The sequence below is a fragment of the Tachyglossus aculeatus genome, chromosome 24 (genome assembly GCF_015852505.1).
Source record: "Tachyglossus aculeatus isolate mTacAcu1 chromosome 24, mTacAcu1.pri, whole genome shotgun sequence".
NCBI classification, from domain to species: domain Eukaryota; kingdom Metazoa; phylum Chordata; class Mammalia; order Monotremata; family Tachyglossidae; genus Tachyglossus; species Tachyglossus aculeatus.
In genome coordinates this window covers 2,934,265-2,951,514 of record NC_052089.1, presented here as the reverse complement: position 1 = coordinate 2,951,514, position 17,250 = coordinate 2,934,265, and positions in this window count along the sequence as shown.

Genomic DNA, 17,250 nt, shown 5'->3' with positions numbered 1-17,250 from the left:
TATTTCCCTCCTACCCTTCCTTTCCAAACTCCTAGAACGAGTCGTCTACACCCGCTGCCTCGAATTCTTCAACGCCAACTCTCTCCTTGACCCCATCCAATCTGGCTTCCGTCCCCCACAATCCACCGAAACCTCCCTCTCAAGTGTCACCAATGACGTCCTTCTTGCGAAATCCAACTGCTCCTATTCAATCCTAATCCTCCTCGACCTCTCAGCTGCCTTCAACAATGTGGATCACCCCCTTCTCCTCAACACGTTATCCAACCTTGGCATCACAGACTCCGTCCTCTCCTGGTTCTCCTCTTATCTCTCCGGCCGTTCATTATCGTTGTCCTTTGCAGGCTCCTCCTCCTCCTCCCATCCCCTCACTGTAGGGGCTCGTCAAGGTTCAGTTCTTGGTCACCCTCTTTTCTCTATCTACACTCACTCCCTTGGTGAACTCATTCACTCCCACAGCTTCAACTATCATCTCTACGCTGATGACACTCAAATCAACATCTCTGCCCTGCTCTCTCTCCCTCCCTTCAGGACATCTCCCTGACTTTCCCGTCACTGTAAATGGCACTTCCATCCTTACCGTCTCACAAGACAGCAACCTTGGTGTTATCCTAGACTCCGCTCTCTCGTTCACCCCTCATATCCAATCCGTCACCAAACTCTGCCGGTCTCACCTCCGCAACATCGCCAAGATTCGCCCTTTCCTCTCTCATCCTATCCCGACTGGACTACTGAATCAGCCTCGTCCCTGATCTCCCAGCCTCCTGTATCTCCCCATTTCAGTGTATGCTTCACTCTGCTCCCCGGATCATCTTTGTGAAGAAACGCTCTGGGCATGTTATTCCCCTCCTCAAAAATCTCCAGTGACTCCCAGTCAACCTACGCATCAGACAAAAACCCCTCACTCTCGGCTTCAAGGCTCTCCATCACCTCACCCCCTCCTACTTCACCTCCCTTCAATCATTCTACAGCCCAGCCCGCACCCTCTGCTCCTCTGCCGTTAACCACCTCACTGTGCCTCGTTCTCGCCTATCCCACCGTCGACCGTCGACCCCCGTCCCACGTCCTCCCCCTGGTTTGGAATGCTCTCCCTCCACACATCCGCCAAGCTACCTCTCTTCCTCCATTCCAGGCCCTATTGAGAGCTCACCTCTTCCAGGAGGCCTTCCCAGATTGAGCCCCTTTGTCCCCCCACCCTATCTCCTTTCCCTACCCACAGCACTTATATATATATCTTTACAGATTAATTTCTCTATTTATTTACTTATACATATTTGCTATTCTATTTATTTTGCTAAAGATGTGCATATAGTTTAAATTGTATTTGTTCTATTTTGATACCTGTCTACGTTTTTTGTTTTTTGTCTGTCTCCGCCTTCTAGAATGTGAGCCCGTTGTTGGGTAGGGACCGTCTCTATATGTTGCCGATTTGTCTTCCCAAGCGCTTAGGACAATGCTCTGCACACTGTAAACGCTCAATAAATACGATTGAATGAATGAATGAACATTAGTTTGAGTATAAAATCACTTCTAGACTGTAGGCTCGTCGTAAGCAGGGAATGTACCTACCAACACCATTATGGTGGACTCTCCTGAGCATTTACTACAGTGCTCTACACATAGTGAATGATTAATAAATACATTGATTGGCCTACGACATTTCACAGCAGTACATATCTTAATGCTCTCTGGTAGTTTCCTATCTGCAATTTATTTTAGTTTATGTCTCCCAAATAACAATAAAACTTGTGGTTCTTGTTAAATCATCATCATAATCATCATCATCATCATCAATCGTATTTACTGAGCGCTTGCTGTGTGCAGAGCACTGTACTAAGCGCTTGGGAAGTACAAATTGGCAACATATAGAGACAGTCCCTACCCAACAGTGGGCTCACAGTCTTAAAGGGGGAGACAGAGAACAAAACCAAACATACTAACAAAATAAATTAAATAGAATAAATATGTACAAGTAAAATAAATAAATAAATAAATAGAGTAATAAATATGTACAAACATATATACATATATATACAGGTGCTGTGGGGAAGGGAAGGAGGTAAGATGGGGGGGATGGCGAGGGGGACGAGGGGGAGAGGAAGGAAGGGGCTCAGTCTGGGAAGGCCTCCTGGAGGAGGTGAGCTCTCAGCAGGGCCTTGAAGGGAGGAAGAGAGCTAGCTTGGCGGATGGGCAGAGGGAGGGCATTCCAGGCCCGGGGAATGACGTGGGCCGGGGGTCGATGGCGGGACAGGAGAGAACGAGGTACGGTGAGGAGATTAGCGGTGGAGGAGCGGAGGGTGTGGGCTGGGATGTAGAAGGAGAGAAGGGAGGTGAGGTATGAGGGGACGAGGTGATAGACAGCCTGGGAGGCAGCACTGACCTTCTGCATGTAATGAGGGAAGAGTCAAAGTTAGTGTCCATTGATGGGATGAATGACGAAACTGACAGGACATTCATTAGTGATTCTGTATGGATAGGAGACAGTTATTGAATTCCAAAAGATCTTAGAGTTCGTTATCAACAACGGTTAAGGAAGATAGAAATTTTCACATTATTTTGGTCCATTTAAAGGGAATTCCTGAGATCGTCTACCCTCGGCAACCCCAACAGAGTTGGTAGACACATTCTCTGCCCATATCGAGTTTACAGTATGGAGGGAGATCATTTCCTATGTTGTCTTAACAATCCCACTGCCTGAATTTGTACGCGGCTTCCACTACCCAACACTTTATTCACGCACGTACGCGCGCGCGCACACACACACACACACACACACACTCATACACTTACACACACATATATAAACATGCACACATATAGAAACATACACACACAAATACACATAGCTTCTAACACAGGGAACATGATTGCAGCAGCAACCTGTAAGGTGGAAAATGAATTCATTCAGTCGCAGTTATTGAGCACTAACTGTGTGAAAAGCACTGTACTAAATGCTGGAGAGAGAACAATATAATAATGAACAGTCACAGTCCCTGCTCACAACGAGCTTACAGTCTAGAGGAATAACAGATTGTAGTTGGGTTGACTTCAGTGAATACCTGATCACCGGCGTCAGTACCATCCACCTGTTCTAATTCTCCTTCTCATTATCTGCTTTCTTCAACCAACCGTCCAAATAAAACCTTCTTACCATGACTCGCTTTTGACACTTCCTCCTCCCACCTCTGGCTCCCACCCTTCCATTGGCCTGGAAATCCACCCTTTTCAATTCCCCAGCCTGAAGATTTCCCACCCTCAACAACCCTCTGGAATTCCACCTTATCAAGGTGGACTTAGTTAATTCACTTGTTCCCACCATCTGTGTGTGACTATTTCCAAACTTTATGCATGAATCTTGAGAAATCCTGAGCAGACCCTCAGGATATTCCTGCTGATGGTAAGGTTCATTACTCTAAACTGTAAGCTCCTTGAGGAAATATGTCTACCAACTCAGTGATATGGTATTCCTCCAAGCACTTATTACAGCACTCTGCACACAGTAAACATTCAATAAATGTCTCCAATTGGTTGACTGATTAATGTTTGCTTCCCCCCGAGACGGTGAGCTCCATGTGGGCAAGGAACACGTCTACCAACTCTTTTATAGGGTACTCGCCTCCACACTCAGAATAGCGCTCTGCACATATTAAGCACTCAAAAATATGATTATCAAGCACTAATAATAATAATGATAATGATATTATTTGTTAAATGCTTACTATGTGCCAAACACTGTTCACAGCGCTGGGGAAAATAGAAGGTAATCAGGTTGTCCTACCTGGGGCTCACAGTCTTATTCCCCATTTTACAGATGAGGTAATGGAGGCCCAGAGAAATTAAGTGACTTGCCCATGTCACACGGATGACAAGTGGCGGAGGTGGGATTAGAACCCACGACCTCTGACTCTCACCCCCATGCTCTTTCTACTAAGCCATACTCCTTCTCATCCACATATCCATTGTTCCATTCTTTTCTCCTCTCAAATGTAAATGACATATTGCCTGTCTAGCCTAATAGATTGGGAAGTCTTTGAGGGCAGGGACCATGACTGTTACCACTCTTTTTATGGTATTTCTTAAGATGGGAGGAATACCAGAAAATTGGGTGGGTCACAGTCCCTGTCCCACACAGGGCTCATAGTCCCAGTCCCCATTTTACCGATGAGGGAACTGAGGCACATAGAAGCGAATTGACCTGCCCCATATCACCAGAAGAGAAGTAGCCTGACCCAGTGGAAAGAGCATGGGACTGGGATCTAATTGCAGATCTGTCAATTGCTTGATGTGTGACCGTGGACTAGTCACTTATCTTCTCTTTGCCTCAGTTCTCCTGTTGTCCCTCCTGCTCAGACTGTGAGCCCCATGATGTACGGGGATTGTATCCAATCTGCTTAACTTGCCCAGTGTTTATAACAATGTTTGACACATTAGTAGAGGCATAATAAATACTATTAAAAATGAAAAACAGATGGAGCCGTTATTAGGACCCAAGGCCTCTGACTCCCAGCCCATGCTCTATGCACTAGACCACAGTGCTTCTCTCTTGCATCATCCCAAGTTGTGGCGGGGGGGGAGTCCTGTGAGGGGTAATTGGTGATGAAGCGCCTGGCTGGTGCAGTCTCAGTCATAACCTCTTGTGTCTGCCCGGTGGGTTGAGATAATGGTTGAAGTCACCACGGCACAGGGCTGATGCTATGCCATAACGTCCTAGCCCGGCAGCCATGGTAGCCAGTGTTTGGGAGGTGGATGGAGGCGGCCAGGAGACTACCGTAGGGTCAAACGTTTTCTCTCTGCTTGTGTACCCAGCCCTGGTTCCAACTCCACCCTGGACCCCGGATATGAACGTCTTCCCAGAGTGTCCCTCACACTCACATCGATTACCTGATGGTCCTCCCTGCCCCTCTCCATCCCTGGTCACTCTTTCCGGGCCAGCGTGGGCTGGGGGAACCCTGAGGGATAGCGAGGAGGTGTCAGGCCCTCTCTGCTCTCCCGTGGACACTGAGACGTGCTTTCCAGATAGGGCCCCCATGCCCTTAAATAAAGCCACCAGTAATCCGAGGGGCCCCCGGAGGATCGGATCACGGCGGTTCATCCCAGTCTTTGAGTCCCCACAGAGATGAGGATCAGGTATTGGCACTTGTGTGCAGGGTTCCCATGGTAACAGCATCCCAACGGTTCCTGCTGTTACAGACCATCTGGGTCAACGGCTGGGCGCTTCAGTTTCATCTTTTTCTTCAATGGTACCTGTTAAACACTTACTATGCAACAGGCACTGTACTAAGTGCTGTGATGCGATACAAGCTAATCAGGTTGGAAATAGTCCCTGTCCCACATGAGGCTCACAGTCTCAATCCCCATTTTACAGATGAGGGAACTGAAGCCCAAGTGAAGTGAAGAGACTTACCCAAGGTCACACAGCAGAAGGGTAGCGGAGCCTAGATTAGAATCCAGGTCATTCTGACTCCCAGGTCCAAACTCGACCACACTACTTCTCTGATTTTCATCTTGTTCATGACTTCCAACAGTCAATCGATCATTTAATTAGTTTTATTTTCTGACATCTTCTGATTGCAGATCTAGAGAGAACGGGAAGTGACTCTAAATACATCCTAAAACCATCCCCAGGGCTGGCTTGGAGGATAAACCCAGAGAAGCAGCATAAGAAGGAGCACATTAGTAGCAATTGCACGGGTGTGGGAGTCAGAGGACGTGGCTTCTAATTCCAGCTCCACCACTTGTCTGTTGTGTGACCTTGGGCAAGTCACTTAACTTCTCTGGACCTCAGTTACCTCATCTGAAAAATGGGGATTAAGACTGTGAACCCCAGGGGGTCCAACCTGATTATGTTGTATCTACTGCAGTGCTTAGAACAGTGCTTGACACATAGTAAGCGCTTAACAAATGCAATTATTATTATTGTTATTATTATTATCAGTTTGGGAGGAGTGATGGGAAAGAATCACTGATACTGGCTGGGTGGACATGACGGGAAAATCCCTGGTTTCATATAGGTAGTCGCCTGGGGTTCATCTTATTCTATCTGAGAGCTGAGACACTGTGCCAAACTGGGGTGAGGAGGTCAATGCATTCTCTTCTCTGAATGGCCCTGTCACCTTTCAAAATATCTCAGTGATGGAAAATGGAGAAATAATCTGTCAGCCCACATTTCCTCTTCCCCACTTCCAGTCCATCAAAGCACAGATTTCCCCACATTCAAAGCCCCTCCGTCATTCCACCACTTCCAGTATGCCACGCATGATTCATTTTTCTTCTCCCTAAGTCACCTTCTCCCAACTACCAATCAGCACCTTACACCACTTCTCCATTAATGCACTCACACCCACCATTATAATTTTGTACATAGTGTGTTTTATAAAATTTACTCTTTAAGCACATAGTCATTTATTTACCATTCTTTGCATTCTATTCTTTGTCCTCCCATTAATTAATTATGTGTCTATCTCCCCTCTTAGAATTTAAGCTCTTGGAAAGCAGGGTTGGTATTCAATTTATTTTGACTTCTCTGAAGCGTTCACTACAGTACTTTAAATCCAGGATGCATTCAACAAATTTCATTGTTTGATGGATGGAGGGATTGATAGATGGATGCATGGATAGGTTGTTGGATGGATGGATGGAGGGATGGAAGGGTGGTGGGTGGATAGACGGATGGATAGATGGATGGATTGTCTGCTCTGTGATCTTGGGCAAGGCACTTCAGTTCTCTGTGGCTTCTGTGAGCCCCTTGTGGATAGGGACTGTGTAAAACATGTTTAGCTTGTATCTGCCCCAGCGTTTAGTACAATGCCTGGCACATAGTTAGTGGTTAACAAATACCACTATTTATTATTATTATTATTATTGTTATTATTATTATTATTATTATTACGGACAGACAGATGGGTGAACAGACAGATAGATGGACAGATGGATGGTCGGGTGGATGGATGGATGGATGAACGAATGGATTCGAGACAAGGATTTGATCAGTCAAATTTATTCATTCATTCCATCGTATTTATTGAGTGCTTACAGGGTGCAGAGCATTGTACTAAGAGCTTGGAAAGTATAATTCAGCAACAAATAGAGATAATCTCTGCCCTCAACGGGCTCACAGTCTATAAGGGGGAGACAGGCATCAAAACAAATAAACAGACAGTCAAATTGTCAGGGACAGTTTCTATGATTGCGTCCCTTCTCCCTTGTCACCCTCTGCTTTTCTGATTTTCATAACCACCAAGAGTGATGTTAAAATTCATAGAATTATTATTATCAGTAGTAGTAGCAACATTATCATTATTGAATTCATTAAGAATTTACATGCAGTCCACTGAGCCAGGAGTCAGCGGCCATCTTTCCACAGGCCGTGTTGTTCATGATGAGCTCATAGAGCAGAGGACAGCAGATGGCGGCATAGCGGTCATAGGATATCGCTGTGAAGAAGAACAGCTCTGAAGTGGGTAAAACGACCACGAGGAGACCTGGGCGACACAGCCCAGGATGACAAGTGGCAGAGCAGTGGTTGATACATAGTTAGCATTTAACCTTATCTAATTCTCCACAGTGGAAAGAACAAAGTTCAGCCAAATTGAAGCTGACAGACGGGGACAGAATTTGAGAATAGTATATTGTAGTTATAATCCGTTTTGCCTCACTCTGATGGGTTTTGGCTAGAGCTTGCAACTGGATCTATACCCTATGAGCTCTTGGTATTCAGCCCCACAGCACTTACGTCTATATATGTAATTTATTTATTTATTTAAATCAATATCTGCCTACCCCTATAAGCTATAAGGTCTTTGTTAGCAGGGGACATGTTTATCAAATCTGTTAAGTTGTACTCTTCCAGGAACCTAGTACAGTGCTCTACATAGTACAGTGCTCAATAAATACGATTGATGTATTGATTCCAAGCATGTAATACAGTGCTCTGCACACAGTAAATGCTCAATTAATACTACTGATTGTTTGATAGAACGTTTTCAGAGAACCTGGGCATTTCAGAATTCCCTCCCCACTGTGGGACAGGGAAAAGGTCCTATAGACTTATAATATGTCTACACGAGCACTTAATCCAGTGCTCAGCACATTTCAACCAATCAATCAGTGGCATTTACTGAGCACTTCCTATGTGCAGTGCACTGTTCTTAGCTCTTGGGAGCAGACATGTTCCCTGTCCATAATGAGTTTAAAGTCAAGGTAGTAAGTGTTTAACAAATGCCACAATTTATTATCATTATTACTATTACTATTATCCAACTCTGCGAACCTATCTGGATACCTAATATGTTTTAGGAAGAAACGCTGCCTCTACTCTCCTAAGTGCTTAGTGCAATTCTCTACACACAGGGAGTACTCAATAAATACCATTGATGGTGACGAGTGTGGTGTTGGACGCGGTGAGTGCTACAGCAGGACTCGCCTTAACACACAGTTTTGTGAGAACACAACCAGTGCATTCTAGGAGAAATGGAAGTAAATGAGAAGAGAAGGGCGGGAAGGTGTGTGGCCACAATCCCTGTTGATGCTTAGAGCGAACTAAACATTAGTAAACTCTGGAAGGGTTTCTGTATTGTCCTAAACCAAGCCAGGAGACTGGATGAGGGGAGCAGATGAGGCTTATTTTGTGACCGAGTCACTGTCCTGTTATGCAAAATTCTCTCTGCAGCTTGTCCTTTACCTCTGAATCAGTTTTTTATGGTTTTGGTTAAGCTCTTACTATGTGCCAGGCACTGTACTAAGCGCTGAGGTCGATACAAACTAATCAGTTTACACACAGTCCATGTCCTATGTGGGTATCACAGTCTTAATCCCCATTTTGCAGATGAGGGAACTGAGACACCGTGAAGATAAATGTCCTGTCCAACGTCTCACAGCAGGCAATTAGCAGAGCCGGGATTGGAACCCAGGGATTAGAAACCACGTCTTTAAACGCGATGGCCAAAGGATTACCCAGGACATGGCCGACATAACCATGATGACAGAATTCTTCCTGCTGTGTTTCTCGGAGGTCCGGGAGCTGAGGCTGGTCCACACCTCGCTGTTCTTCCTGGTCTATCTGGCGGCCTTGATGAGGAATCTCTTCATCGTCGCCGTTACTTCCCTCGACTGGCGCCTCCATACCCCCATGGACTTCTTCCTCAGGAACCTGTCCGTCCTCGACCTCTAACTCATCTCCATCACCGTCCCCAAATCCGTCCTCAACTCCTTGACCAACCGCAAATCCATCTCCTTCTTGGGATGTGCTGCTCTGGTCTTCCTGGTGGTCTTGTTTGGCAGGTCAGAGTTTTTCATCCTCATAGCGATGTCCTACGACATCTACGTGGCCATCTGCAGCCCCCCGCGCTATGGTGTCATCGTGGAGCAAGGGGCCTGTGCAAAGATGGCTGCCGCTTCCTGTCTCAGCGGGGGGCTGTGTGGAATCTTGTTTTCAGCTCCAACCTTCCCTCTGTCCTTTTGTGGGTACAACATCGTCCCCCTGTTCTTCAGTGACGTCCCCTCCCTGCTGAAGATCTGCTCCGAGGACCACGTCGTCATCAATGTGTGCTTGACTACCGGGATGGCATTCTCTTTTGTCTGTTTTGTCTCCATGGTAGTCTCGTACGTGCACATCTTCCGGGGCCTGCTGAGGATTCTGGCTGCTGAGGGCCAGGCCAAAGCCTTGTATACCTGCCTGTCTTACCTCGGCATCATCACTCTCTTTATCATGACTTGTTTCTGTGCTTACTTGGAGCCTGACGGAGGACGTGCATCAGTCAGGCTCCCCCTCGATGCTGGACCTGCTGGTGTCCGTGCCCTACACCTTGGTGTCCTTCGCCCTGAAGCCTCTCATCTACAGCCTGAGGCACCAGGATATGAAGGCCACCCTGGGGAGGGTCCTTGGAGGGAATGGCTTCCATTTTGGAGAGAAAATCATCATCTTCTGACTTGAACGATCCCAGTATCTGTCAGGGATCTGATCTTTGTACCCAAGCGTGAGTTACCCAAATTTTCCCAAAGGAATCAATTAATTCATCAATCATATTCATTGAGTGGTTACTATGTGCAAAGAATTGTACTAAGCTCTTGGGAGAGGACAGTAGAGCAGAGCTGATAGACATGTTCGCTGTCCACCACTCTGGAGCACCTACTGTGAATCAACTGAGCTTGAGCACTGTAGTACATGCTTCGAAGAGAACAATGGAAGTCGTAGTCATGATCAATCAGTCAATCAATGGTACTTCTTAGACTCTGACTATATGCAGAGCACTGTACTAATCACTTGGGAGAATACAAAGAGTTAGCAGACACAATCCCTGCCTTCAACAAGCTTACAATCTAAGAGGGGAAAATATGCATCAGACTAAACTACAGACAAGAGGAAGAAAGAAAGAGGGATATTTTACTGTGTAAATAATAAGGTATATGCAGTATTTACACAAATGCTAAAGGAGTTTGTGAGTATTCAAGTTCATAGGTGGTAGAAGATTCTGAATAGGCAATTAATTCATTCAATCATATTTTTGAGCACTTGCTGTGTGCAGAGCACCTATACTAAGTGTTTGGAAAGGACAATTCAGCAATAAAGACAATCCCTGCCCACACTGGGTTTACAGTCTAGAAGGATGCAGACATCAAAAAAGGCAAACAGGCATCAATATAAATGAATAGAATTATAGATATACATCAACACAAGTAAAATGGCATTAATATAAAGAAATAGAATTATATATATGTACATATATACGCAAGTGCTGTGGGGCAGGGATGGGGGTAGAGCAAAAGGGGCGAGTTGGAGAAATGGGGAAGGGAAGGGGAGCTGAGGAAAAGGAGGGCTTAGTCTGGGAGGAAAAGGTGGGGCTTGTAATAATTATTGTGGTATTTGTTAAGCACTTACTATGTGCGAAGCACACCATTAAGCACTGGGATGGATACAAGATAAGCAGGTCCCACATAGGGCTCACAATCTAAGTAGGAGCGAGCATAGGAATTGAATCCCCATTTTTGAAGGTGACGGAACTGGTATACACAGAAGTTAAAGTGATTGTCCAAGGTCATATAGTAGGCACTAGGTAGAGCCGGGATTAGAAACTGTGAGCAAGATACCAGAAGTGGAAAATAGGAAAGAAAAGAAGAGTATGTAGGTTGGCTTGAAGGGCAGCACTGCCTAATGGATAAAGCACGAGCACGGGAGTCAGAAGGACCTGGGTTCTAATCCTGGCTCTGCCACTTGTCTTCTGTGAGATTTTGGGCAAGTCACTTAACTTCTCTGTGCCTCAGTTACCTCATCTGTAAAATGGGGATTAAGACTGTGAGCCCCACGTGGATCAGGGACTGTGTATAACCTAAATTGCTTGTATCCACCCCAGCACCTACTACAGTGCCTGGTACATGATACGTGCTTAAGAAGTGCTACAATTATTATCATTATTATTATTACAAGGGACTAAAGAGTGTGACCTGGGGTGTACTTGTAGAACAGAGGCACAGAAAAGTGAAATAAATTGCCCAAGGTCACAGAGCAGACAAGTGGAAGAAATGAAATTATTATAATTAATAATAATAATGATAATAATGATAATTGCATTTATGTGCTTCTATGTGCTAAGCACTGTTCTAAACACTGTGGTAGATACAAGGTAATGAGGCTGTCCCATGTGGGCCATACAGTCTTTATCCCCATTTTACAGATGAGGTAACTGAGGTCCAGAGAGGTTAAGTGACGTGCCCTAAATCACACATCTGATGAGTGGCAGAGTATGGATTAGAACCAAAGTCCTTTGATTCCCATACCCATGCTCTACCTGCAAGGCCATGTTGCTTCTATGACTTTGAGAGCTCACTCCCTCCTTATTGAACTGTCTCAAGCATGTAGTACAGAGCTCTGCGCATGAAAAGCACTCAATAAACACCCTGATTAATGGAATGATTGGTTGATTGCACTTTTAATTTCTTACTGCTACCTGGAATGCAGCAGCCCCGAGTCCTTGTGGATGGAAGACAGAAATAGGAAACATATACAGTCATTGGAGATGACAAGATCAAGCTTGCATCCAAGCTGGTGAGAAGGTGGGGTGAAGGATGAAGTCAGTAAAGTTGAGGAGTGAGAAGCAGCATGCCCTCATGGGTAGATCACAGGCCTGGGAATCAGATGACCTGGGTTCTAATTTCAGCTCCTTCACTTGTCTGCTGTGTGACCTGGGGCGATTCACTTTGCATTCCTTCCCTCTGTCCTCCTGAAGAAGCGTGGCTCAGTGGAAAGAGTACGGGTTTGGGGGTCAGAGGTTATGGGTTGAAATCCTGGCTCCACCGCTTGTCAGCTGTGTGACTTGGGCAAGTCACTTAACTTCTCTTTGCATCAGGTACCTCATCTGTAAAATGAGGATTAAGACTGTAAGCCCCATGTGGGACAACCTGATCACCTTGTAACCTCGCCAATGCTTAGAACAGTGCTTTGCACATAGTAAGCACTTAAGAAATGCCATCATTATATTTATTATATTATTACTTAGACGGTGAGCCCCATGCGGGACAAGGACCGTGTCCAACCTAATTCACTTGTATATACCAAAGCACTTAGAAGAGTGTTTGACACACTGTAAGAACTTAACAAATACCATTTCTGATCCCTGAGCAAGGAGGGGAGCTCCAGATCACAGAGATTGTAGCAGACATCCAGACCCTGGATTTTGCCATTCTTTCTGTCACACACTTCCTCCATGCTCAATTCGCCCCCTTCTGTGTCACCCTTGCGAATGGATTTACTCCTTTTACTCATCCATCTAACAGTCTCACAGCACTTATGTCCATATCCGTTATTTATTTATTTATATTCATGTCTGTCTCCCTTATGGACTCTAAGCTCAACGTGGGCAGGGATCAGGCCTACCAGCTCTGTGATATTTACTCTCCCAAGTGTGCAGTTCAGTGCTCTGAACTCAGTAAAATCTCAATAAATACAATTTATTGACTGATTGATCAATAACCTCACCAGGCCTCTGCTTTCCCCATCTTCAAAATCCTTCTGAAATCTCATCCCATCCCATGCTGAGAAGCAGTATGACTTAGAAAAGAGCACGGGCCTGGGAGTCAAAGGACATGGGTTCTAATACCTGCTCCACCAGTTGTCTGCTGTGCGACCTTGGGCAAGCCACTTAACTTCTCTGTGCCCTGTTACCTCATCCATAAAATGGATATTAAGACTGTGAACCCCATTTGGGACAGCATGATGACCTTGTATCTACCCCAGTGGTTAGAACAGTGCTTGTCACCTAGTAAGCGCTTAACAAATACCATTATCACCATCATCATCATCCCCCAGAACGTTTCCCCAATCATTTCTCTTCTCACCAGATCACACCCACAAACTCCCTTTGCTTTAATATAGATTTCTTAAAGCTCATGATTATCAGGGAACGTGTCTCCTAATTCTGTTTACTGTACTCCCTACCCAAGCCCTTAGTACACTGCTCTGAACATAATAAGCACTCAATAAATCCCACTGATTGATTTTTTTACATGCCCTATTACTTAAGCACTCACTTTTCCTTCTTTGTTCTGTCTAAAACTTTAGTGTCTGTTTCCCTCCTCTAGAATGAGGAGAGGGTTTATGTCTTGATACTCTATCGTTCTCTCTCTTAAAGATCTTAGCTTAGGACTCTGCACACCTAAGGAGCACAATAAATACTACAGATTGAATGATTGATTAAATACCTCTTCAGCACCACCTCTGCGGTTATTCATGCTTTTGTAGACCTAGCTAGGAGGAGGTTGAATCCTTCTAGAGACCAGTGAGGATATTTTTAAGGTACTGATCATGTGCTTACTTTGTGCCAGCCACTGAGCTATGTGCTGGGGTGAATAAAAGCTAATCCCCGACCAGGCCCCCCTTTTCCTCTGCTCCCGCTCTCCTCCGCATTGCTCCAACTCGGTCCCTTTGCTCTAACCCCCTCCTCCCCACTACAGCACTTGTATATATTTGTGCATATTTATAATTCTATTTATTCATATTGATGTATACATATCTACAATTCGATCTATTTATATTGATGCTACTGATGCCTATTTACTTGTTTTGATGCCTTTCTCCCCACTTCTAGACTGTGAGTCCATTGTGGGCAAGAATTGTCTCTATTTGTTGCTGAATTGCACTTTCCAATTGTTTAGTAGAGTGCTATGCACATAGTAAGTGCTCTGTAATTACTATTAAATGAGTGAATGAAGAAATAATCAGGTTGGCTATAGCACTTGTCCACATTGGGCTCACAGTCCAAGTAAGGAGGGCATCGGATTTAATCCCCACTTTACAGATAAGGAGACTGATGCACATGAGAAGTGAAGTGACTTGTCCAATGTCACCCAGCTAACATGTGGCTAAATGCCGCGGTAGATACAAGATAATCACGGTGGACAAAGTCCCTGTCTTACATGTGACTCTCAGCCTCTCAGAGGGTGTAACCGAGGCACTGGGAAATGAAATGACTTGCCCAAGGTCACACTGCAGACGATGGGTGAAGTCGGGATTAGAACCCAGGTTCTCTGACTCCCAGGACCGTGATCTTTCCACTAGGTCAAGCTGCTTCTAGTCTGCAGACACTAATTGAGCTTGCCAGTATGTCACTCCCTATCTCTGTGTTGAGGGTTCTGATTCTCCACTAGTTACTCTGAGTAACCAATCGTACTCCCCCAATGAGGATATGAGGATATATTCTATTTTTGATATGGTAATTGTTAAGCACTTATTTCGTGGCAACCACTGTTCTAAGCGCTGGGATAGATATTATAATAAAAATAATAATGATGGCATTTATTAGGCGCTTACTATGTGCAAAGCACTGTTCTAAGCGCTGGATATAAATTATTCAGGTTGCACACAATCCCTGTACCACATGAGGTTCACAATCTACATAGGGGGGAGGACCAGTATTGCATGTCCATTTTATAGTCAGGAAAACTGAGTCCCAGAGAATAATAATAATAATAATAATAATAATAATAATAATAACAATAATAATAATAATAATAATAATAATCGTTTTTGGTAAGCGTTTACTATGTACAAAACACTGTTCTAAGCGCTGGGGAGGTTACAAGGTGATCAGGTTGCCCCACGGGGGGCTCACAATTTTAATCTCCATTTTACAGATGAGGTAACTGAGGCACAGAGAATTTAAGTGAGTTGCCCAAAGTCACACAGCTGACGGTTGGCAGATCCGGGATTTGAACCCATGACCTATGACTCCGAAGCCCATGCTCTTTCCACTGAGCCACGCTGAGGAAAGTGAAGTGACTTGTCCAAGGTCACTCGGCAAGCATTCGGAAGAGCTGGGAGTCTCATGCCCAGGCTCTTTCCACTATATCAATCAATCAATCAATCGTATTTATTGAGCGCTTACTGTGTGCAGAGCACTGTACTAAGCGCTTGAGAAGTACCAGTCGGCAATACATAGAGACAGTACCTACCCAACAGCGGGCTCACAGTCTAGAAGGGGGAGACAGAGAAAAAAAACAAACATACTGACAAAATAAAATAAATAGAATAGATATGTACAAGTAAGATAAATAAATAAATAAAGTAATAAATATGTACAAGCATATATACATATATACAGGTGCTGTGGGGAAGGGAAGGAGGTAAGATGGGGGGATGGAGAGGGGGACGAGGGGGAGAGGAAGGAAGGGGCTCAGTCTGGGAAGGCCTCCTGGAGGAGGTGAGCTCTCAGTAGGGCCTTGAAGGGAGGAAGAGAGCTAGCTTGGCGGATGGGCAGAAGGAGGGCATTCCAGGCCAGGGGGATGACGTGGACCGGGGGTCGATGGCGGGACAGGCGAGAACGAGGCACGGTGAGGAGATTAACGGCAGAGGAGCGGAGGGTGCGGACTGGGCTGTAGAAGGAGAGAAGGGAGGTGAGGTAGGAGGGGGCAAGGCGATGGAGAGCCTCGAAGCCCAGGGTGAGAAGTTTCTGCCTGATGCGCAGATTGATTGGTAGCCACTGGAGATTTTTGAGGACGGGAGTAACATGCCCAGAGCGTTTCTGGACAAAGGCAATCCGAGCAGCAGCATGAAGTATGGACTGAAGTGGGGAGAGACACGAGGATGGGAGATCAGAGAGAAGGCTGATGCGGTAGTCCAGACCGGATAGGATGAGAGCTTGAACAAGCAGGGTAGCGGTTTGGATGGAGAGGAAAGGGCGGATCTTGGCAATGTTGCGGAGCTGAGACCGGCAGGTTTTGGTGATGGCTTGGGTGTGAGGGGTGAATGAGAGAGCGGAGTCGAGGATGACACCAAGGTTGCGGGCTATATCATGTTACTTCTCCTATTCAGAAGCATATCTCTCTCTCTCTCTCTCTCTCTCTCTCTCTCTTTCTCTCTCTGTGGATGCAGATATATTGATATAGAAGAAGATGCTGTCGTTGCCATGGGAGAATCACGGGCCGGGACTGTTGCTGCAGTTGGAAGTGTCAGGTCCTTATTTCTGCAGGGCCTCAGGAACCATGTGACCAGATGGTTCTCGCATTGCCTGGCCCACGAGGTCCCTCCACTGGGGCCCAAACCGGTCCTCCAGGGATTCCCCTCAGAGCAGCGACTGCTTTATCTATGGGAACAGGGTCCATCTGAAGAGCAGGTCAGCATCCATGGGAGAGCAGAGAGTGGCTGAAGGCTCCTGTCCGTCCCTTTGTTGCTGGCAGAACCCAGGAATCCGAGGAGAAGGAGGAGACCAGCCCATTCCATAGAAGGTCAGTGCCCCCCGCCAGCCCCAGCTGCCCTGGTGAGAGTGAGCGGGGGTGGAGAGAGGCAGGACGGAACCAGAAGGATGAAGCCAGAGATGGAGCCATCTGGGGAGATTCTGGCACTTGGGGAGCAGGTTAGAGTTCATTCACTCATTGAATCGTATTTATTGAGAGCTTATTGTGTGCAGAACACTGGACTAAGCACATGGAAAGTACAGTTCAGCAAGAAATAAAGACAATCCCTACCCACAACGGGTTCACAGTCTAGAAGGGGGTAAAGAGCAGTTCAGACCACGATCGTACCCCCAAAAGTGCAGGCTCGTAGGAGGGGGATGGCTTGCCAGCAATAATAAAATAATAAATAATTTTGGTTCATGTCAAGCGCTTACTGTGCACCAAGCACTGTTCTAAGCGCTGGGTTAGATACAAGTTAATCAGGTTGGATACAGTCCCTGCCCATCATGGGGCTCATACTCTTATCCCCATTTTACAAATGAGGTAACCGAGGCACAGGGAAGTGAATTGACATGCCCAAGGTCACACAAC